General features: G+C 36.5%; 1 protein-coding gene across 5 annotated transcripts in view; it reads left to right on the top strand.

Annotated features, from left to right (window-relative positions):
* The window catches only part of SAMD4A (sterile alpha motif domain containing 4A), a 295,052-nt gene that overhangs the window by 9,335 nt on the left and 260,868 nt on the right, over window positions 1-24,849 (top strand). The gene's annotated exons all lie outside the window — the stretch shown is intronic.

The following is a 24,849-nucleotide window of genomic DNA, read 5'->3' as shown; positions in this document are numbered from 1 at the left end:
AGATCTAATAATTAGCAGCTGATATTTAGATATGTGTTTTTTTTCTGTAAAGTGTTTTGTGTGTATAAAGTTACCATGTATGTCTTGGTAAGTAGACTCCCAAATATTTTATGCCTTCTGTACTTGTTTAGAATGAAATTTCTCTCTTTCTTACTATTTTTTGTTGGTAGTATACAGAAAAATCTGATGATTTCATGTGGGCTCATTTTATGTTCTTCAACTTGGCTCAAGTTATCATTTCAGTAAATTTTTTAGTTGATTTCTTAGGTTTCTCTACATAGACAATTGTGCAAATGCTTATTAGCTCTATTTTTTTTTGTCTTATTGCTATAGCCCATCATTTTAGCACAATATTTAAAAATGGTAGTGATATTACTTTGTGTCTGACCTTATTGGAATGATCTCTAGGCTTCCTACATTACACATAATGTTGATTCCTTATTTGGCATATACCATTTACCATATTAAGAAAAGTTCTGTTTATTCATGTGCTTTATAGTGGTTTTCTAAATAGAAATTGCTGTTTAGTTTGGTCAAGAGTTTTTTTTCGGTATCTATTGGTATAATGTGGATTTATTTTGTTTTGCTTTTAATATGGTCTGTTTTGTTTACAATTACCTTATAATGAACCATTCCTTCATTCCTAGTATAAATTCAATCTGGTGCCAATATATACTGTTTTTAATATGTTGATATAGCCTCAATACAAATGTTTTATTATTTTAATTGATATCAGTTAGAGATATTGGTTTTCTTTCTATAGTTTTCTTTCTCTACTTTGTCTCTCCCTGTTTTAAGTATCAAGACCAATTTGAGTCATAGAAGAAATTTGATAGAATGCTTTCTTCTCAGTAGTTTTGCAAATGGTTTATATAACATTAGAAATGATTCTTCCTTGAATGATTGATAGAATTTACTCATAAATCCATCAGGTCTAGGCATTTTCTTCCTTTGGAGTTAATTTTTGGCTTGTTCAATTTATTTTTTAATTAGTTCATTTCATTCTCTTTCTTATTCTGTTAATCTGGGTAGTTTAGATTTTACCCAGACTTTTAAGTTATTAACAATCTTGGCAAATAAATGGGCAAAATAGTTTCCAACAATTTTATACCCATTAAGCTCCTGGAGCTCCCTACTACCTCTAGAATCAACCTGACTTCATTCTACCTTTTCAGTATTACTATAAGTTACTGGCTAATCCCTATGCTTGGAATGCACTCTCATTACTTCCAGCCCTTAGAATCTCATTTTTCAAGGTTTAGCTAAAAGATCACTTTCTACAAAAACCTATCTTGATTCTCCCCCAGGTGCTAGTGCACTCTGCTATTATATTCTGTTTTGTATATACCTTTGTTAACACTAGCTTTAATAGCTTCTTCCACAGAGATTATAGTATTGTACTATATCTTTAAGAAACAATAGATATTTGGACAGTAATGGCTTAACTATCATCCTATGAGGATCCTGGAAATTTAATTGTCAGGTAGGAAACTGATAGCCAAAGAGAGGATGGAGGAAAATTTATTAAAGTACTTATTTCCTGAGAAACTTGGATTAACCATTGTTTTAGTAAGAGAGGCAATATTCCATAATAGAGACCTGAGTTCAAGTTCGGCCACTGACAGTTAACCTTTCAGTGCCCCAGGCTCTTCTCTAAGACTATAAATCACAAAGTGCCAGCCTACATTAAGAGTTTCACCTTCTGGAATTTACCTTTTCCAGTTAAATCACAAGTTCATTCTCTATCCCTTATGAAGAAATATTAAGAGAATATATAAGAGAAAAAATGTTAATTGGGATCCTTAAAGAATGGGATGGTGAATTTGTTTCAGAATTTAGGAGAAATTAGCAGTCGTATGGGTGATTTGGGCTGTGACTTATTTGTGTCTTTGTTTTATTTTTGCACTATGAACAATTAGTACAACCAGTAAACTTTGATGTCTATTTATTTAGGCCTAAGAGATTAGGGGATACATTTATTTATGTATCTATCTATTTATTAAAGCAAATGCTACTGGAAAAGACATTTTCTTTAGTTTCTTAAACAAGTAATATTTAATAAGCTAGCATAGGGGTTCAGAGCTAATTTTTTTAACGATAAGTTTAGTAATTAATGTGAAAATATCAGACCATAACTTTTGATTGGCTTAGTACCCAGGGTGAAAAAGACTGTGGAAAAGGAGCTAGGATCAGGTCCTTGAAAAAGAGTCCATAGCTCTACCTATACTTGAAGCCTTTCTAGCTTGGTTGAATCTGCCAGAGTTAGCCTCTCCTGGCAAGAAGCTTGAGTCAAATCCACAACATGGTGAGACACTGGAGTAGCATTTAGTGGAAGATATGTAGAATCTAGCTAGGCTTGGCAGGGCCTGGAAAGTTCGTTCCAAGGTCTGTACAAACATATACATACCAGGATAAAATGTATGAATTTCAGAGCCCAGAAATTAGTAGATCCAGAAAACAATACTGTTAGTAGCAGGAGAAATAAAAATAGTATTGGCTGACCATTGTGAAATGATTTTAGTGATAATAATCATTGTATTGTATTGAGTTCTTCACATTTGAATACTGATTTCTGGTTGCTTTGAGTAGTAGACTCTCCTCCAAAGTCAGTAGTGAGCTAGCTCACTGATGTAGGGGTCAGATCCCCTTGTTGAATTAGAACCTCTATATTTAAGGACATAAAATGGAGTGGCTTTGGGCTATTTAATGTTTCCTGCAAGAGACCTGTCAACCCCTGAACAATGATTTATCAGCACAGGTAATTTGTAATTGTTTTCTAAATCTATGAATCTTTGTCCTTCCTCTGGATCTTATGAGAGAGCCTTATGCATACATATGTATGTATCTGTGTGTATGTGTATAAATAATATGTGTATATACATATGTAAATACATGACATATTTGTATATATGCATATGTGTATCCTTATACACATATAAAATATATACATATAAAAATATATGCATATATATGCACATATTTTTTAATAGTATATTCTACTATTAGGACTTTGGTATTCTATGATCATATAAACGTTTATAGAATGCTACAAGTTGTTGGCGTATTTTCTAAAAGAAGCAGTTGCAATTCTAAGGGTGAACAGAATCCTTATATAGTAATATCTCTATTTTTCTCTTTTATTAGAGCAAAACATGGTCTTAACAGGATTAGAAAAGTGCTTAGAGATTCTGAACTGGGTATGTTTGTGTTTGATATTCTGGCAACTCAGATGTTGCTGTCGGAAGAGCCTAGGTCCCTTCTGCTTTCTAAGAAGCTATGGAAACTTGAGTAAACTGCTTTTCTGTGTCTTAGTTGCTTCATCTTTAATATGAGGAAAATAATATCTTTATGATATTTCTGAGGACAGAGGGCTCATTTTGAGGTCTTATCTACCTTTAACTCTACATCTATATTAGATGGAGTGTAGGAGTTTAAATTGTAAAGTAATCAGAGAAGTCAAACAGTAATATATGTTTCCCCAGTATTTTAGGATTTTTGGATTAGGAAGGCAAGCTTTCTAAGCTTATTTGTTTAAATGACTAAGGCTTATCTACCATGTTTTAATTCTTCGGTTTTTCAGTGGTCAGAACAGAGACTAAAGCAATCTGACTGATGAGATTTGAATAGTAAAGTAGGAATATTGGTCAGGTGAGTTAAAAACAGTTACCATGTCCTTTTGTTCTGTTTTGGTTTTTTTAGCTATTTCCCACAAACTTCCCTCCCTCTTCTCCCCTAATCTTTACGCAGTTGTGCCCCTCCTTGTGTTGCAGCCTCAACCTCTGACCTGGCCCTCTGAGGCCCTGCTTTGGGGCTTGAACTTCTGATTAATTAGTATTCACCACAAGTAACCTGGACCCAGACTCAGTTTACTCCTGTTCTATGATCATCTTCATGCCATCCCCTCCTCCTTTTTCCTATTTCAGCAAAATAATGAAATCAACACCACCCAAACAATTTCCCCTGGCCACTACTTCCCTAGCTGTGATAACTTTTTTTAACTAGCATGTAAGGTCCTTGGTGGGAAAGGATCCTCATGCTTCTTTTTTTTTTTTTTTGTATCCCCAGCACTTCAAACTGTGCCCTGGCACTTTGTTAACTCTTAATAAATACTTTTCTTAATAAATATTCTGGCTTAACTTCATTTTAAGTTCAAAGAGATGATCACAGAATCTTTAGGATACCTCTAGCCCTGTTAGGATCATAAAAAGAATTGTATTGCCTTAGAAAAGTGCACACAGAAATGACAAAGACTCATAGTTTTAGAAAAAATTGCCAATTATCTTTACTGATAAACCATTCCTCAGGGATGTTCTCTTGAAAGCCACCTAAAGCCACAGTCCCACCATTTTACATCTTTTCTTAAATAAGAGTTCTAATTTAGCCAAAGAGATTCTTAGAAATATCTAACCATACATTAGGTAGTTATCTATAACAAAGGGCTTTTATTTCCACCCACACTTAGGAGTTTGAAAAGAAAAGATTTAATTTTAGCCTGGGGTAAGGCTGCCTGGCTTTTTGCTAGCTGGATATTGTGGCTCTGGAGATTTGAGCATGCATTTAGGAAGGGAAACTAGCAGCTGTACCTTAGCATGTGTTCTTCCTTCATGGCTGAAGAAGACCATGCCATCAGAGAAATGATGACATGACTTCCACTTCACTTTGTTTTGAGTGAGGGAAGGCTATGCAGGTCACCAGCCTCACTACTCCTCCAGAGCCACCTGAATCCAGTGACCAGATATTCATCAGGATGACTGGAGATGACCCAGGATGAGGCAATTGGAGTTAAGTGACTTGCCTAAGGTCACACAGCTGGTGAGTGTCAAGTGTCTGAGGTGAGATTTGAACTCAGCTCCTCCTGACTCTTGCACTGGTGCTCTATCCACAGCACCATCTAGCTGCTCCATTATATACCCTTGTAAAGATGAGCCCAGAAGTCCATAGCAAGGAGCAATGAATGCTCAGCGAAGACTATATAGCACAAACCACTGAGTTTAGGAGAGTAACCCTAAACTGAGATTACATTCCTAGCAGTCACCACGATATGAGAAGGAATAAACAGAAATGTTCCATTCTAAGACACAATGAAAGAAGCAAAACAATACTCAGCTGAGGCCATGCAAAGACCAGTGGAACAACTCCATGGCATCGCTAGATGACACTTTGTTAGAGACATGAGTTGCCTTTCCATGTATATTCCATGTATATTCCCATATATATTTATATACATAAATCTCTTTGCTCTCTCCACTAATGATCCAACTACTTGTGGGAGGATGTGCCCTAAACTTATTGAATGAACATTTTAGTACAACTTTTCTTCAATTCTGCATGAGATGCCTTGGTTCCAATCTAATTTTATCTTCTGCCCGATTAAACACACATCTCGTAAACACATCTCTACTATGGTGTTGAATTGATATTGATACACAGAGTATTTTGAATCTGAGGTAACCATTGAGGGGAGGCAGTGTGTGAAGAAGGTGTAGGATATCTCAAATACCACATGTATGCTTCAACTTGGCTTTTTTAATTAGATGGACTATTTTTGAAAACTTTGACTTTGAAAAAGGGAAAGACTTTGTACCTAATATTTTTGTATCTAATATTTTTCTTCCCTTTATGAAGATTCTTGAAAGGAAATCTTTTGCCTTCCCCACATGAATAGTGGGAAATAAGTTCTTCAAGATGTAGATAAAAAAACCTATAAGACATGTTACTTAATAACTTGTGACATCCTTAACTTTGACAGACTACAAATTGAAAGGATGGGTCAGGAACTCCTCAGTACTGAGTTAGGAAAGAGCTACCTCAAGCCACCATAAATTAAAACAAGTTCTTGATTTGTGTGCTTGTAAATGGCATGATTTTTCCGAATATTAGCTTCAGTAAAAGAATGATATAACTTCAATATTAGTGAATTCAATTCACTAGATGCCTGTAGGCAAACTAGGCATATTAGTCACTAAATAGATATTGCATTATGGATGTGTGTATTTTACTGACTCAGATGTCTCAAAGACATGCCTCAATTGTTTCCAGTCTTCATACTATTTCTGGATTGTTCTTTTTAACTACTTATTGTCCACTTAATTGTGAGTTTGTTTCTGTTAGAAGGTGGTTTAAAATTAGGTATATATTTAAAATACAGAGTTTAAGTAATGGACTAGGCATTTGCCTTTAAGATGTTGAATTGTGTGCTTCAGATTTCATGATAATGAAGATCATACTGCCTCTTGAACATGACATTGCTACACTGGAGCCTCACTATAATATATTCTTTGTGGTACATGATGTAATAGTGTGAGAGGGTGTCTTAGACACTAGTCAAGCAGCAGTTTAGTTGATTTTCTTTTTTCCAAAAAACTTTATTGAGCACTTACTATGTGTACCACCTATGTGAATAGGACTAGAAGGGGAAGAGAAAGGCATATAACTGTGACTTTGTGCTAGACCCTTTTTGTCTCTGGACTTCACTTTCTACATTTGTAAAACGAGAGGTTCAACTAGACAGTTTCTAAGATCTTTTAATAACATGTAGTCCCTGCCTTAAGGAGGTCACAATGTAGTTGGTAAAAATAACATATAAACATGAGTATGTGGAGAGAAATATAAAGAGACAGCATAAGGGAATAATGTAAGAAATACCACAAGGAAGTTTATGATGGATTTCTAGATGAGTGAGAAGGACACTAATTTCTCTAAATTCAGAGGAATAGGAATGTCACTATGGGCTTGATTCATGGTCAAAGTGGAAGAAGAAGGAATTAAGTTAGGCACTGAACATAATTTAAAACTTGGATAGGTGAAATGGAGGGAGAAGGATTTTCCCTATGAACAGAGGTAAAGAATAGAAAATATGGTGTGTTTAGGGGAGTATAGAAAGTTTGTGAAGGGAAGTTGTTGAAATAGAGAAGGTTATGAAGGACCTTGAATGCCAAAAAAGTGTTTAGATTTCATTCTGTATTCAGTGGAGAGGATTAATATGGTAGCAGTATGCAGAACAGAGTGAATGAGAAAGAAACTGGAATCAAAGAAACTGAAATCAAAGCAATCTTTTAAGAACCTACTGCTATACCCAGGTATGAAGTGACGAGGGCCTTGATTAGAGTGTTGACAGTAGGAAAAGAAAGAAAAAAAAACAAATAGAAGCAAGCTATTTTGAAGGAAAAATTGACAGAATTTTGTCATTATCTTTGTATGGAATAGAGAGCCTATTTTTTTATTGGTAGGGGTAATAAGTTCAGTTCACATTTAAGTTTTCGTACAGATTTATTAAGTAAGTTTACTAAGTAAACATCTGCTATATACTGAGCAAGAAGAAGCCTTGTATGGAGGATAAAGGAAGAGCTGGCTTTGAATCCAGGAAGACCTAGATTCAAGTCTTGCTTCAAATACATATTGGCAATGTGACCCTGGGCAAGTCATAACTACTCAGTGCTCTTGAAATCTCTCTAAACATACAAGTTGCAGATAAAGTGCAGACCTGCGTTAGTAGAGGGAATTTCCTCACCTATGACTTTCCTGTACCAATGGAATCACACGTCCAGTTCCTATTTCTATCCCAGTGGGCTGAGTATTGTATTAAACTTTGGGGGAGAATAAAACAGTTTCTCTGCTCATGGATCTTGCAATTTAATTGATATACATATACAAATAATATAGAATTGAATATGAAATGCATAGAGGAGTGCTCTGTGAGGTTGAAAGATGGAAGAAGGAAGAAGGGAACAAGGAAGGGTTCATGGAATAGGTGACATTTGAATCGAATCTTGAAGGAGTGGTCAAAGAGGTAGGAGGAGAACCAAAAGACTGTGATGTCAGAGTCTGAGGTAGGAATGAATTTCAAGAAAGAAGAGCCATTTTATATTATATGTTATAGAAAAGGAAAGAAGAGTAAGAATTGAGAGACAATTACATTTACTTATGAGAAGTCCTAGAAAATTTTTAGATATTATAGTAAGGATCCAGACTGTAAGTCCCTTAAGGACAGCAGTTATATACTTCGTAAGTTCCCACAGTACCTTGCAAAGTACTCTGTCTAAGGTAAGTTATTGTTTAGGGGTACATAGCAGAGCAAAACTCCCCCTAGTACTCTTGTTTAAAGCATTATATATGGGATCTATTATGTCCTTTTTCAGTTCCCACTTCTGTATCCCTGCCTTAACTCCAAGATGTACTGGTGTGAACTAGAGATTAAGATTGTATAGAATGGTAACAAATTGCTTTTCTTGCTCTGTGTAGAGTTTAGCATTCTGTAGGCGCCCAGTGAACCAGAACTGATGAAAGAGAGATTAGACTGAGGAGTGGAAAAAGATGAGATTCTGCTTACTCTTAACAAGTTGGTTTCTGTTTGGCATTCTGTCTACTGAGATTTTGTTACAAACCCAAAACAGTCATGTCCTTTGAAGCTGGGGAACAAGGAACATTTATCCTGGGCTCAAATAGACCAATTCCCAGAGAGAGGACTAGCTACTATTGATTATTGTTCTTATTTGGGAAAAGGAAATGAACACCTTTTTGTTCCCAAAAACTTTACCTGGGATGGTAGGGGCAAAATGGGGGGGAAGTGGGGTGTTTCTTAATTACTTTTTTTAAAGGATGTAGGAGAAGGGTAACCATGTGTTACCTCTTTAAGAGGCTGTTGGTCCATGTTAAGGAGAATGGAAGAGACCCTTGTGGGGCTTTTAAACACCAACTTCCTCCTGACCCAGAGAGCCAAAGATTTAGTGTAACAATTCACACCATCCTCTTTGAGTGAATGACCCCATAAACAAAACCATTGACTAAGTTGGCACTGGTTTTTTGGGGTAGACTTTTTGCTTGTTTGCTTACTTTTATTTTGCTTACTTTTAATTGTTTATATCCAAGGGGACCCTGTAGCCAAATAGATAAATCTTAGATGTCAGGAGGAATTTTTTTCTTTGGAAGGATGAGGATTAGGATAAAGACTGAACCTGTGATTTCACTTGTATGGTGACTTCAGGGTGAGAAAGAGCCCAACATATCCTTGCAATTTATAACCTTTTAGTTGCTTGGAATACGGGGTGAGTAAATAACTTACTGAGGGGTCACACAGTCAGTGTGTTTCAGATGTAGGATCATATTAAATTGTCCATGCCTCTGGGCCAATCTGAATCTTCATACAATCATTTGAAGTATGATGATTCCATTAAATGATATTTCAAGACTGTGGCTTTTGAAATATTCCAGATAATCAGGGTTTTAAGAAATGATACCCATGGGGGTGGAGAAATCACTATTCAACTTAAATCCATTCAGTGGACATTTTGAGTATTTCTTGATTTTTTTAACATCCTCGTAATTAAGAAATAAATTATTTATTCTACATTTTCCTCTTCACTCTTATCTTTCATTAACCAGGTGCTACTTGGAAAAGGACGTGATCATTGCAAAAATATTTGTCTTCTGTGGCAGAACAAATTAAATCAGGACATTTTGGGGATTTTCCTAGTGTTTGGAGATTGTATGATCACTGTTAGAATACTGCAATAATGAATAGTAAGATTAAGTTTGACTTGTGTAATTGGGGGCACAACTCACTGTGTTGGTAGTAGGAGACAGTTGCTGTGTGTGTGCTTAGACCCCAGGCATTTAGGAAGCAAGATTGCCACATGTAACTTGCTTTTGAAAGACCTACTATGTATCTCCTAGAAAGGGAAAAAGTAGGAACTATTCAAAGATGCCAAACTTTGTTGAACTAAATAGACATTAGTATGGAGAGAGGATGAGTAGCCACATATTGTACATTCATTCTTCAGATAAAGCAGATGTTTGCCTTGTCAAGGAGCAGAGGCAGTCCCTACTAGACATAGGTATTTCCTATTTCATATTCCAGGCTATGGAATTCATTTAATCATAAATCAATTAGATTAGCAGTTTGCTTGTGTGGGGTGTGTGTGTGTGTGTGTGTGTGTGTGTGTGTGTGTGTGTGTGTGTATGTGTGTGTGTGAGAGAGAGAGAGAAAGAGAGAGAGAGAGAGAGAGAGAGAGAGAGAGAGAGAGAGAGAGAGGAGAGTGTTGTTTAGTTGTTGAGCAATTTCAGTTCTGTCCAACTCTCTGTGACCCCATTTGGGGTTCTCTCAGCAAAGATGCCAGAGTAGCTTGCCATTTCCTCCTCCAGTTAATCTTACAAATAAGGAAACTGAGGCATACAGGGTTAAGTTACTTGCAGAGGGTCACACAGCTAGTAAATGTCTAAGGCTGGATTTGAACTCAGGTCTTCTGACTCCAGGACTGGCCACTGTGCTAGCCACTATCCACTGTGCCACCTAACTGCCCCAGAGAGAGAGAAAATATGCTCCAAACTCATAATACTTGGCAGTATATTTTAGGTTCTTTCTGGTAGTATCATTTGTGCCCATATGAATCACAAGTAGTGAATAATAATCATCTATTTTGACAAGTGTTGGAAAGTTCCCTGTTATGTCTTGGATATACGCCCTGGGAAAACAATAGTTCTCTCCATTGTTCTTATCAGATCACAATTAAATGCAGTAAGTGCTTCTAGCTAGTCCAGAACTACACTCAAAAGTGGACAGAAGCTGGCGTAGGAACACAGAGAGATTGCATCAGGTAAGCAAGTGCAAACTCTTGTAATGAGCCCTGAAGTTAAAAGGGCTGGGGAGAGGAAACCAAAGAAGACAGCATGAATTTCTTCATATGGACCTGAAACAAGTAGGTACTTTGAATGAGCATTGAGGGAGGGTCATGAGCCAATACAAGCTCCAGTAACTAACTGGGAATCTGGTACCCCCTGGTCTATCAGAAGAGAAGTAAAGGACAGAACCAATCCCCATTGATCACTTTACAAAGACACAAAGTCTAGCCATATACTTCTTGGGAAATGGGGGACACAAGGAGATGTATCCAGCTCAGTGTCTGGGCATCTACTTCTAAGAGACTTTGCAGAAGACCTGCCAATAGCATAACCTCCTATTTCCAACAGGGGCCCATCAGAACTACAGCAGGGGATAGAGCCAACTTCCATTTGGAGATTATGCAAAGAGAAGACAGGTTTCAGCCATGGTCAATATCCATGTTGGATCATTACAAGCTGGGACAGAAGCCAAAGATGAAAGCAGGCAGTGGAGCCTAATATTAGTCACCCTGTCCAAATCAGCACTAGCAGTAATATCCAGACTGAAGAGGGGACATGAAGAAACAAGACCTACCCAACCAACCCAAGAGTCTCAGAGGGGCCTGCCTAAACACAAAATTCCTAACCACAAGCCAAAGTTGAAAATATGAACAAACACAAGAAATAGTATAGTTTAAGAGAAGTTCAAGGGGTAAACTCAGAAGAACAAAAAATCCCATAACAATTATAAAGTAGAATCTCAGAGACAAGAAAGAGTTGACCATAAGGATGACAAAAATATCTAGGAGAAATGAAGTAAAACCTTTAAAAAATAAGAAATTATCAATGAAATTAAGAGTCTGAGAGGGAAAAATTGAAAGAAGAATAAATCGAAGGTGGAAAACTCTATCTAAATAGTGGATTTCCTGAAGGATAAAAGGGGGCAAAGAGGAATTAATGACTTCATGGGACAACAAGAAATAGTAGAACAAAGTCAAATAATTGAAAAATAGAAGAAAATGTAAAGTCTCTATTTTTTTATGTTTTGCTATGCATATGGAAATAATCATTTTACTTGGTATTAAAGTTCAGAATTTGAAAATAGAATAAATCTTTTTAAAAGTAGGGATGTCATTGACTTTTGGGATGTGTAAGACCAATGTGTCAAGTCAGTATAGAACATGACTTTATAAGGAATGGCATGTTATGGGGGGCAGAGAGAAGTAGTATAGTTATTAGAGAGGATGCTGAACAATGAGGAACACATGAGTTTAAATCCTACCTCTTTCCCTTCCTGTAACAGACCTTGGTGACACTAAACAATTCATTTAACCTTTATGTACTTGAGGCAATTCCCCTAGAATTTATCTTCTATGTCAGAGATGGTTGGCATCTGTATTAGTGGAGGGAATTCCCTCACTGAAAAAAATCACTGATTCTTTTAGTGGATATTGATGTGTTCAAATTAAGACATGGCTAAGTCAGATCCTTAGTCCCATCAAGGTTAAGAGGCTCCAAAAAATTACCAAAAAATGTGAATTATTATGGTGATATATAAAGAATACTAGACACATCTAGTTTCTAGTTTCAGTTCTGCTTCTAACTAGCCATGTTAATTTTTTTCTTCTCTTTGCTTCAGTTTCCTTACTAGTAAAATGATGATCTTCGACTAGATATTCTGTTGGTAACAGCCTACAGTTTCATCTCAGAAATGACCTTTGCTTTGAGCTATTCATTTCTGCTGGGTGACTAATGGGTGCTCAGAAGGTAGAGTTTTGGAAATGTGGAGCCACAGAGTAACTTTGAACCAGGAGTTTAGTCAATTTCCCCCCACTCCTCACCCCTGAAAGCTGCAGCCTAAGAATTCTGAATTGAAGAGGCAAATCCAGAGGAATGTACTACACTTGCATTTTGTTTTAATATATTATCTCCTCTGCTGATGTGTAAGTGTCTTAGAGCAGGAGCTGTTTCATTTCTATCTTTGGGTCCATGGTGGCTAGCACATTGCCTATTGATTGAAGCAGTACCACTGAGGGAACTTAAAGATGATCTATCAGTCTTATTTTATGGATGGGAAAACTGAGGTACAGAGAAGGAAAGTGGCTTAACTAATATCACAGAGTGGGAAATGTCACAGGCAGAATTTGAACATAGGTCCTTTGATGTCAAATACAGGGTTTTCTTTCTTTTCAAATGTTTTACTGATGCTTTTTTCTCTTTTTTTATATCACAGTCATTTCCAAATGACTTCCTTCAATAAAACCTTCCTTTGTAACAAACAATTACAGGAAGCAAAATAAATCAGTATATTGATTGTGTCTGAAAGTATATTACTTATTTCACACCTATTATCAACCACTTCACTGCTGGTAGAAGGCATGATTCCCCATCAATTCCTTGGAACTCTCTATTGTTTCACTATGTTGACTGGTGTTCTGAAGTTCTGCAGCTTCACTTTGATTTACATCACTGTAGTTATTGTATAAATTACTCTTCTGGTTCTGCTTACTTCAGTCTGCATCCATGGATACAAGTCCTCTCAAATTACTCTGAATTTTTCAATTCACTTCAAATTCTGTCACTTCAAATACAACCATTTGTTCAGCAAGATCCAAATCAATGGGCATTCACTTTTTCAAGTTCTTTGCTACTGCAAAAAGTGATGCTATAGATATTTTTGTATATTTATTGTACCTTTTCCTTTTTTTGATTTTGTATGAGATATATATCAAGTAGTAATATTTCTGGGTCAAAGGATACAAACAACTCAGTGACTTTTTTAAAGAAAAGGCATCCCATTTTTATTTAGCCTGAAGGCAGCTGTAGAAAGAATAACACTTCCTCTGGCCAAAAATAAGATGGTTTAAGAGCATACAGTAGGTTAAAAACCCATGGCAATACTTTTGGAACGAACAGATGTGACTTTACACAAGGTAAAGGCTGACAACAGGTATGTCTGTATATTTATGTGTAGACATAGATATGTAGATGTACCGCTGGATTTCCTGAAAGTGACTGAAAATAGTTTAGCTACAGATAGAGCCTATGAGACAGCTAAGATCTAAGAGTAGAGTTAAAAGGAATTCCATGAGCAAAATGGAAATCTCATTTCCCACCTAACTGTACTCATTTTGGACTTCTTTGCCTTCTCCACCATGCCTACCATATCTCCCAGCCTCCCTCCCTTCTTAGCTTTATTTTATGTGTCTTCTCCCTTTAGATTACAAGTTCTTTGAGGGCAAACACTTTGTTTTTCATATTGATATCCTTCGTGTTTAGCACCGTCCTGGCACTTAGTAACTGTTTAATAAATATTTATTAACTAAAGTTATGGGGGACAGATTCTCATATTTCAAACACAAACCTCAAAATGTTACTGACAATTAAGAAAAGAAAAAAGGTGTACGGAACGGACCATTATAATTTACAACAATGTAACTCATAATCACACGCACATAACATTGATCCATAAAAATTTGAGAGCAACATAGTTAATAGATGTCTTCATGTCCATTACTCATAAGCTCCAAACTAATGGAATGAAAATCTTTCAAAATCTTGAAATACTTAACAGAAGTAAATTTAATCTCTGTGGAAACAGGATGAGGTCAACTACTGGAGCTGTCCTGAACATGTTTTCATTGATGGCTTTTTCAAAAAAGGATGCAGTCTATGAGTTTTGTCTGAAGTATATTAACAAATAATTGGTCGATATTTTGAGGGGACACTGGTGTTCCCATCTTTTGGCAGCAGATATGTGATGCTTCCTTTTTAACAAAGGTGGGGTCTGCCTTACATCTGACAGGGAGCTGATAAAGTGCTTTACTAAAAGTTCATACTCTAAAGTGTTTGAGCTATTAATTATGGATCTTATTTGGACCCACTGCTCTTGTAACGTAGAGAAACTAGAGTGTTAGCTCCCTCACTTCTGTTGTTAGGCAGTAAACATTTATTAAGCACCTACAATGCTATATGCCAGGTACTGGTTTAAGCTCTGGGGATACAAAGAAAGAAAAGTCAGTCACTGCTCTCATCCTAATGGGAGAGACAATATGAAAACAACCATGTACAAACAAGACCTATACAGAGCAAGCAGGAGGTAATCTCAGGGGGAAGGCACTAGCATGGTGTGATCAGAAAAGTTTCTTGTAGTAGATGGAATTTTAGCTTGGACTTGATGCAAGTCAGGAAAGCCAGGAGGCTTCTATCCATCACTATATTAACAATGCTAGCTTACTATTTCTTATTTGATCCAAATTACATTTCATGCACACAACCAGAAATGTTTATATTTTCCTGCTTCTTAGGTTCTCTCTCTCTCTGATTTCTTGGTTTCTCAAACCTCTATAGTAAGTTGTTGATCATTACTGAATTTTTTATTTTGTTCATTGTTCTCCTTTTACCCTTTATGTCACCTTGACCTTCTGATTTTTTATTTCAATTACTGATTAAGAGAATCTAGAACTTCTGATATGCTTTTATTTTCTGGATTCCTTTCTGCATGTATTTTTGGTTGCCTCTAATTGGGAGATATGGGTTTGACATTTGCTATTGTATGTGCTAACTAGATATTAATGTCATCTTCCAATGTCTTTCCAAAGATTTTCAGTAGCTCTCTCAAATTGCTTTTGCCATGTTCCTTTCTGATACCTGTTCTTAGTGGTATTTATTGCTAGTGCCACATTTCTTCCAATGATTCTTACCATGACACTGATTGCCACTTATACTACCATGTGCAGGTCCTGAAATGTTTGTACACTTCCAGTCAAATACTCCAGGGAAATGAGTTTGTTTTCATTTTAGTATAGCCCTCTAGTTAGATTTATGCTGTCAAGCTAGCTCAAAAAGGCATCTTCAGAATTCCAGTCTGTGTTCATATCTTTTTCAAACTGTTTTGAGATATCAATTCTGTTTTTGTCATCCATTTATTTATATTATTTATACATTATTACAATTTCTGGAGTTTGCATGAAATGAAGATTTTCGATGACCTCAGGACCTTCAAGTTTTCTCCTTCAGATTTCAATTTCATCTCTTAGTTCATCTAACCTAAGCTTAGGTTTGAAAATATGGTTATTATTATTTTTATCATCTCCATGCATGGATCTACAATACATTGCTGTGTGACAAGAGTTGAGGATGCCATTGACAAAAAGCAGTCTGATATCCTTGGCTATAATTGGCAAGTTTGATTTCCAGTTTTGATATGGTATAGTACTAGCAGATGATATATATGACACATGCATGTATACACACACCCACACACACATATATATGTATATACATATATATTAAAATGGGGTAGAGCAGAACAACAGGAAGGTAAGAAAATGATAGAGTGATGTACAACAAGGGGTCTCAGTGTGTCTTGAGATTGCTAGAATGCCTTTGGAAGGAGAAATAGAAACCCTGAAAGTATTCATGTATTCAGTTAATTTCATAGGCACTCATGGTTTCCCTGATTTAGTCATCAATGCAATCTACACTTAAGTATTTCTTACAGGTTGGACATTGATGTTTCTGACTGTTTTTCCCTTTGTCTTCTTATATTACTGAAACATGGAGGAGTACCACTTGCTCTACTGACCTCCACATATCATGCTGATCATCATGATGGTTTTAATAGAATCATTTTGCAAATTGTATGTTACCATGTCCAGTTCTTAGATTCATGGAAGCAATTTCATCACACTGATTAGGGTCCTAAACCAGTCAGCAGTATCACCAGAGTACAGTGTTTCTAGGTTCCTACTAGTTCTCAACTTCAGAAGTTACTTTAGCAGTCCCTGGGTACACAGAGTCCCTGCTGTACATTGCTCCACCTAGAATTCCCTTACTTTCCTATTATTCACCTCTACCCCATTATGGTAATATGTAATAGATTAGACCTTGAGGAGGTCATTTTAATTCTTCTTCTTCTTTCATCCTTCTTCATGGAGATCAACTCTCCTACTATTATTCTTTTATATTAAATGTTCTGCTGACTGTTGAATAGGTGGGTGCTGTTGTGATTCACCAACACAAGTTCATATGATACTGTTTACAGCTGTTTGTGAAATGTTGCTTAGTGTTTAATCAGGGGGCTTTTTCTTGCACCTAACCTATTTACTACTGGCATGTGATTTTTCTTTTTTGGAGGAAGGTTATTTGATATCTTACAGGAAATTTAAAATTCTGTGTAGGTCAGATACATAGAGAGATCATGAATGATGTTTCTCTGAAGTTATCACTGTAATCTCCAAAAGATTAAAGAGGTACGTCAAATGGTTTTTCAATTTTTATTGGATTCTGGGTTCTAGATTATACCATTAGACTAGATAGGAGACTACTGCAATTACCTGAGTTTAAGGTAATTAGAGTATGATCTAGGGCAGTTAGAACTGGAAGGAAGAGAGAAGTTTGAGGGTCATTTTGAAGTCAGACTCGTTATGGTTTAATCTCTAACTGAATATAGAGGTTAGACCAGACCAGACTCATTCCAAGGTTTTAATTCTTGTTAAGTGGAAGTAAGCAGAGTCATCTGTTTTTGGTGGTGGTGGTGGTGGTGGTGGTGGTGTTTTAGAAGATGAGTTCAGTTTGGGTTATGTTGAGTTTAAGGTAATAGTGCAACATCCAAGTAGAAATATTTAGAATGCAAATGGACATACAGTATTGGAGTTCAGATGAGGTGGCAAGGTGAGAGGTATGGATTTGGGAAGAAAGAGGTAATAGTTGAAATCATGAGAATATAGAGACAAAAGGACAAAGGGGTAAGAATTGAATCTTGGGGAAAAAAAGAAGATCACAAAATGTGAAGGATGGCCAGAAGAAACAGGTTAGTGTAGTTCCATGGAAATCAAGAAAAGAGAATTTTGAGAAGGGGGTAGTTAGCACTGTCAACTGTCAAAGACAGATCATAGAGAAAGAGCATTAGGAAAACCCTGTTTTATGTGCTGCTGTCTTTGTTCTCATCTACCATTGGGGCATTAATTTAGAGTTGGAAGAGACTTTAAAAAGTTAGTCCAAAACCTTCATTTTTACAGACAAGATAGTTGAGGTACAGAAAGATTAAATAAGTTGTCCAGATCACACAGGTAGTAAATAGTTATTATCTTCTATCCAATAAGTTACTGAATTTTGTTAATATTACCTAGAGGACCTCTTCTATCCATCCCCTCTTGAAACGTGTTGTAACAAACTAGCAAGTTTTATTATGTATACTACTCCCTCTCTCCAATCCATCTTGTCATTTTTTTTAATATTTATTTTTAATTTATGGAGTAAAATGAACATTTACATAATATAATTTACAAAGATGACTGCACATGAAGCTGCAAATCTATATGTACAACTTGCTCTTCTTTTCAAATATATAATAAAGTTCTCATGTAATTTTTTGTGTTTTTCCTTTTTTTTGCCCTCTTTCCTACCCCTCTGCCCTAGAGATGGCTACCAGTAGACACAAATATGTGTATGTATATGTAAAGTCATTCTATATATACTCCTATTTATCAGTTTTTCCTCTAGATGTAGACGGCATCTTCCTTCATATGTCCTTTGTAATTAATTTGGGTATTTATAAGAATCAAAATGACATATTTGTTCAAAGTTATTTTTAAAACAATGTTGCTGTTACTGTATACAACGTTCTCTTGGTTCTTCTTATTTCCTCCATTATTTCGTGCAAGTTTCTCCATGTTTTTCTAAGATCATCAAGCTCATCATTTCTGATAGCCTTTCCAGATCTGTGTCATGTGATTTCCCGCTCTGTTCTAACCTACCTAGATAAAGCTTAGAAAGCATTCTGTCTGCAGACACACCCTAAGCTTTCTTGCTTGTAAAATTTATTCCTGGAATGACCTCTCTTCTCTTCTTCAACCATTAAATTCCATTAAAATATAATTCAAATTCCACCCCATCCATGGAAACCTCTCTGATCCCACCAGTACTTGATAAGTTTTTCTCTTTGACCCCTCATTGTATTTCTTTTTACACCTTTCTAATGAACTTACCACATAATAGTGTATGTTATACTTATTTTTATAGGGCTTATATTCCGCTGCCAACCAACTAAAAGGGGATGGGGCATGATACCTAACAATTAGAGGTATTAGGACGTGACACTGGAGTTTAACTTTGAAGGCAGTTATTCCAAGAGACAGAAGTGAGAAGTAGGAGCATAGAGTACATTAGAGAAAACAAGACTGGGTAAGTAAAGTGGGGTCCAATTACAGAAGGCTTTGAATGCTAGGAGGAGGATCTGGGATTTGATCTAACAGGCACTGAGATACTGAAAAACTGCAACCAGGTGCAACAAGATGGAATTTTCACTTGAACAAGGGATAAATTATCACTTTCCCTCTCTGGGTGCAATTTTTTTCTTCTGTAAATTGGTAGTAAAATTTCCCAGCCCAGTTGTGAGGAAAGTATTCTGTAAACCTTGGGTTTTATAAATACAAGGTGATGAGTACTTAGGTTCACCCAGCTATCTAAGACACTGGGATGATTTTCTGCTACTAGAGATAATCATGGTGAAATAAAATGAGCACTGCAGTAGTAGTTAAGAAGACCTTGGTTTCAATCTACTGTGTGACCATAGACAAAGCACTTCACTGCCCTGGGCCCAAATTTTCTTATCTATAAAATAGGGATAATATGAATAGTACCCTCCCTCACAAAGTTATTGTGAGGTTCAAGTGTATGTTAGGCACTCTATGAAATATCATCAATTATTATCAGCACAAGCACCATTCAAACACTGTTCCCTTGTTCTATCAGACGTTATCGTTGTTCAGTCATTTTCAGTAATGCTAACTCTTTGTGACCCTATTTGGGGTTTTCTTGGCAAAGTTACTGGAGTGTTTTTACCATTTCCTTCTCTAGCTCATTTTACAGATGAGGAAACTGAGACAGAGGATTAAGTGACTTTCTAAGGGTCACACAGCTAGTAAGTGATGGAGGTCAGATTTGAACTTGAGAAGATGAGTCCTCCTGACTGCGGTCCTGGTGCATTATCCACTGCACCACCTAACTGCCCCTAAATTATCTGTCAGATGACTTTAGCATTTTCAGGAAACTCACTATAATTTAAGTCATTTGAAATGAGTCATGTAAGCAGTGAACTGAGCAAAAATTTTAAAACAAGGGCAAGCCTTGCAAAAATTTTAAAACAAGGGCAAGCAGACTGTAAACTCGTTGAAGGCAGAGATGTTGTGTTGTCTAAATTTAGCATCTCTCCCAGCACTGAGGAGGCTGTTCTGCATGCATTGGTCACCTGCCTCATAGGGTTATCAAAGTAGATAATGTATGTAAAATGCTCTGTAAACTATAAAACCCTATATAAATGCCAGTCATTATGAATATTAGTAGAATTTATTGAACTGAAATGAATGATAGCTATGAGTTTTAGTTGCCTTTTGCCTTCTGTGCTCCTAGGTTACTAAGTATTGTGAGATAGTATGGTGTCTTTCACTGGTAGATGTGGAGGCAGGAGCTCTGGATTGAAATTCTGTCTCAGATCCTTCCTGGCTATGTAAGAACAAATAAAATACAGTATTTGTAAAGTGCTTAGTACAGTGGTTGTTATTCTCTCCCTTCTTATGTGACTGTGGGCAAGTCATTTAACCTTTTACAGATTCAGTTTTCTTATCTATGAAATGGAGATATTAATATTATGCACCTACCTCATAGGGTGGTTGCAAACAAAGTGTGCTCTAAAGTGGACTATTGTAGCATTTGTCAGAAGATGCCTTAGACAATTATGAATAAATGAATGGAAAAGCAGTTACTGAGTACTTACAATGTGCCAAACACTGGGAATGTAAATGTGAACAAGTAAGACAGTCCCTACTTTCAAGAATTCCGAAAGGTCAAGACAACAGATATAAGGGGGTAATGACCTAGGAGGAGTATTTTGTGCAAGAATGTTAGAGGGAAGGGTGATGAAAGTCATAGAACAAATGGAAAATATGTCCCTTCCAGAAGTGATAGTGTTTGTTTACTTTACTGTTCTTAGAGCTAGAATTGGAAGGTAGTGGTGGTGGAGGAGATCAGGAGGGTAAGTGAGAAGCATGCTGTTGGACCTGAGGCCTGTCAGAGGCCAGGATCCTTAGAGTGAGAGTTTGAGTTCTGGTAGGTGATAGAAGCTAGAGCTGCCAGTGTGTGGAATCCCACTGGTGTGGAGTCACGTATGACTCTGAAGTGGCATGGAGTGAGCTGACTTCTACATTTTTGTCAAATTCCTTCATCTCTGATGCAGAAGGGCTTTGAATTTAAACTTTCCGTTTTTTTAAGGTGTTATTTTCATTAGCATTTGTTTGGGTCTTCTATAGCAAGCTGTTAACTTGTTTTTCATAATTTTCTTGCATCACTCTCATTTCTCTTCCCCATTTTTCCTCTTCTTAATTGACTTTTAAAATCCTTCTTGAGCTCTTCCATGGCCTGAGACCAATTCATATTTTTCTTGGAGGCTTTGGATGGAGGAATTTTGACTTTGCTGTCTTCTTCTGGTTCTATGTTTTGATCTTCTTTGCCACCAAAGTAAGATTCTGTAGTCTGATTTTTTACCTGCTGTTTGCTCATCTTTCCAGCCAAATACTTGACTTTTAAACTCTTTGTCCAAGTAGGACTCAGCTTCCAGTGGGGGTGGGGTAAGGGTGAGTGTACCCAGGCTTCAGGGTTTTGTATCAGTTGCTCGATCCAATACTGTCTGTAGGCCCAGAGTTCTAGAATCAGTTACTGCTACTGCTGCTGCTGCAGCTGCCACCTCCACTGCTCCAGGCCTGGGGTCTGAAGAAAGCTGGACCACACTCCTTTTTCTCCCAGGTCCTACAGAGTTTTTCCACTGCTTTCTTTGGTGTTTGTGTGTCTAAAAGTCTGGAAACTGCCACAGCTGCCAGTGATTCAGTCTCCTGAGGCCTGCTCGTGCCCTGGCCCACACCAGATTGCCCTCTGCTCCCAGTCCGGTGTGATATACCCTCTTCCTGTTAACCTTCCAAGTTGTCTTAGGCTGGAGATTTGTTTCACTCTGTCATTTTGTGGATTCTGTAGCTCTAGAATTTGTTTAGAGTCATTTTTTACAGGTATTTGGAGGGCTTTGGGGGAGAGCTCAAACAAGTCCCTGCTTTTACTTTGCCATCTTGGCTCCACTTCCTGTATTTAAACTCTAAAAAGAAAATTAATTATGTTTAGAAACCCTGGACAATATATTTTTCTTGAAGGAGCCCATAATCTTAATTTGTCAGTTAAAACCTGTAAAGAATGGCAAATTTTGATATGGTCCTAGTGATAACTGAGGCCAATCACTTCTACCATATCTTAGAGCCAGGGAACTGTCCTTTCTCTTGCCCTGCTCTGATAAGGCCAAAAGACAGAACAGAACCAGCTGCTGCCATTGAGGTGAATGATAGATTTCTTCCTTTTCCTTCTTCAACTAATTTTCATGACTTCATTGCCCAGTTCCCGCTAGGCAGAGAACCAGTGCTGTCAGCTGCATGCTAACCTCTATATTCTAGAGCCCCATTCCACCCCCACCTTTATAACTACTGTTCTCTTGATTGAAGACCATTTGCCTTACCATTACTCCCCATCATTCTCAGGGTCTTTGCCATCTACTCTCCTACTTCCCCTTCCTTGTTGCCTTTCCTGTCCATCTGCTATGAACAGAACGTGAAAATAAGCCTTCCTTTTGCATGTTTTCTTCCACAATTAGAAAGTGAAATCTTGGATAGCAGGGACTGTCTGGGTTTCCCTAGTTGTGTCCCAGTGCTTGGCACAATGCCTCACACATACTAAGCAAAAGCATTAATAAATACATTTCCCCTCTATGATGTCAAATGCATCTAATGAGAGGAAGTCAGAGAACCTTTCCAAGAAACAAAATACTTTTGTTGAAAAATTCATGGAAAAAACTGTGTGCATCTTCAACTTTGGAATCGGTAATATGGGTTAGGTTTTACCTGCTCTTGATGGTTCATATCTGGAGAATACTTACTTTTTGGCAGTTGAGAATGCGTGTGGGAAAGTCATTCAGGTTTTGTGGAACTAGAGAACAGGACACGTTATAGGTTTCCAAATGTTAGTTGTTGCTCACTAGCAAGGCATTTTAGAGTTTTTTGGTAGCCATTCTATGTTTCCCCTCTAAAATATATTCACTCCAAATTTGACTGTTTCTTTACTGCTAAAGAGAGAAGTAAATTGAGACCAAAATTTAAAATTGAAATGAGTTAGAACTATAAAACTTTGGCTCTCAAAACAAAGTATAAAACTGGGCTACTAATTTACTAGGACAAAGACTTGAATAATAATAGCTGGCATTTATAGAGGACTCTAAGGTTTGCAAAATGGTTTACAAATATTCTTTCATTTGATCAATAGAGCCTAGAGCCATGCGTTCCTAGGTGTAGTTCCTAGGGCAAGTATTTAGTCTCATTTCATTTTCATTTGCCACTCTACAGAATAGGAAGGGTTTATATTGGTCAATAGAAATTTAATTCAATGCAGTAAACATTTATTAAGCACTTACAATGTGCAAGGCATCCTGATAAGTAATAGATGACATTTCAGATAAGTGCTTTACATATTTGATTTCATTTAATCTGTGCAACACCCCAATTTTGCAGATGAAATATTATTAATATGCTATATAGTAAAGAAATGAGAATTATAAGGAACTCCATATTAGAATGAAAGTTTCTTAAAAGTAGGAATGATTACATTTTTTAATTGGGATCCCTAGTGTCTAGCATAGTGTCCATGCACTTAGTAAATGATTATTGACTGATCAATTGATACTTAATGTACACATTTTGCCAGTTTTCAGTTACTTATTAGCTGATTATTTGGTTTGTGGTTTATTAAGATTGCTTTTCTCTTTTCTTTCTTCATTATCCTTCCAACTTGTTGAGGCTTAAAATACTCTGCTGAGTTAGAAAGAAGAAACTCCACTCAACTGAGTTTTTCAGTTTTTCTAGCTCTTGCAAAAGATGTAATGGAGAAAATCTAAACTTATTGTCTAATATGAACTTTCTAGATTATTTATGGATGTGAGTGATTAATAATGCCCCTAAGTATAGATTCTAGAAAAATTGGTTATATAACTCTTATCTGGTATCCTAGAGTATTTTCATAGCCTATATGAATTCCTGGTCTTCCAGGAGATGTAGCTAACTATATACATTGTGTTCAATATTTATTATGTCAGCCTCAAAATGATCATTTACTAAGGATGAGTCACAGTGTTTCAAGTGAATAATAAAAAAATGTTAATCTTTTAATAGTCTATTTGGTTTTACTTGGAAGTAGGCCATGCTGAACAGAATTATTCTAAGCTTTTTAAACTTTTAAACTTGTTTGCAAGACTGGATCAATTTAATTATTAAGTCTTTGAAAGAAAAATGAAATATCTAGCTATTTGTTGTTTTCTTAGGAAGTCATTTATTTATGTTGGAGGACTGGATACTTGCTGCAACAGTAAGTGGTCCCTCTTCTCTCAGGCATGTAAGCTGGGTTTCTGAATACCTACTTGGTTTAGGAAGTGGGCTCAGAGCTATTCACCAGTTAGATCCCTTGATCCCTGATCCCTTTTTAAATCCACCGTGAATATAACCTTTTTTCCACTCCAAAAAAAAAAAAGTTTCTCGTTTTGCTATTCTCAAATCTTAATAAATATTTCAGGGTGTACAACAAATTATACACTGCATTGTCTCCTCAGAAAAATTCAGTATTGTCAGTTTAGGAATGAAACAAATGTCACTGTCAACATCTTTTTTTCTATTTTTTTAAAAATTCAACTTTATTTTATTTTCAGTTCCAAATCATCTCCCTCCTACTCCCTATCACTAACATATTGAGAAAGCAAGAAAAACAAAACACATTACAATATGTATAGTCAGGCAGAACAAATAACCACATTAGCCATGTCCCAAAAAAGAGGAAGAAAGGGGAAAAAAAAGAAAAAAGAGTAGGAAATATATTTCAATATGCACCCTGACTCCACCAGTTCTCTGTTTGGAGGTGGATAGCATTTTTTATCATGAATCCTTTGGAACTGTGACTGATCATTGTGTTCATCAATGTCACCAAGTCTTTCAAAGTTGTTTCAGCATTTCTTCCCCTTGAGTAGTTGCTGTTAAAGTTTAAGGCAAATGTTTTATGAAATAAAGAAGGAACAAATATATGAGGATAAAATCATATCCAGGGCCTAATGCCCACATATCCTCCATTATAGTCATGCTAGCTAAGTGTTATTTTTTTTTAAGATCCAGGTTTTACCAG

The sequence above is a fragment of the Notamacropus eugenii genome, chromosome 1 (assembly GCF_028372415.1).
Source record: "Notamacropus eugenii isolate mMacEug1 chromosome 1, mMacEug1.pri_v2, whole genome shotgun sequence".
Classification (NCBI taxonomy): domain Eukaryota; kingdom Metazoa; phylum Chordata; class Mammalia; order Diprotodontia; family Macropodidae; genus Notamacropus; species Notamacropus eugenii.
The sequence above is the reverse complement of the archived record's forward strand: the minus strand, read 5'-3'. Positions and strand labels throughout refer to the sequence as shown.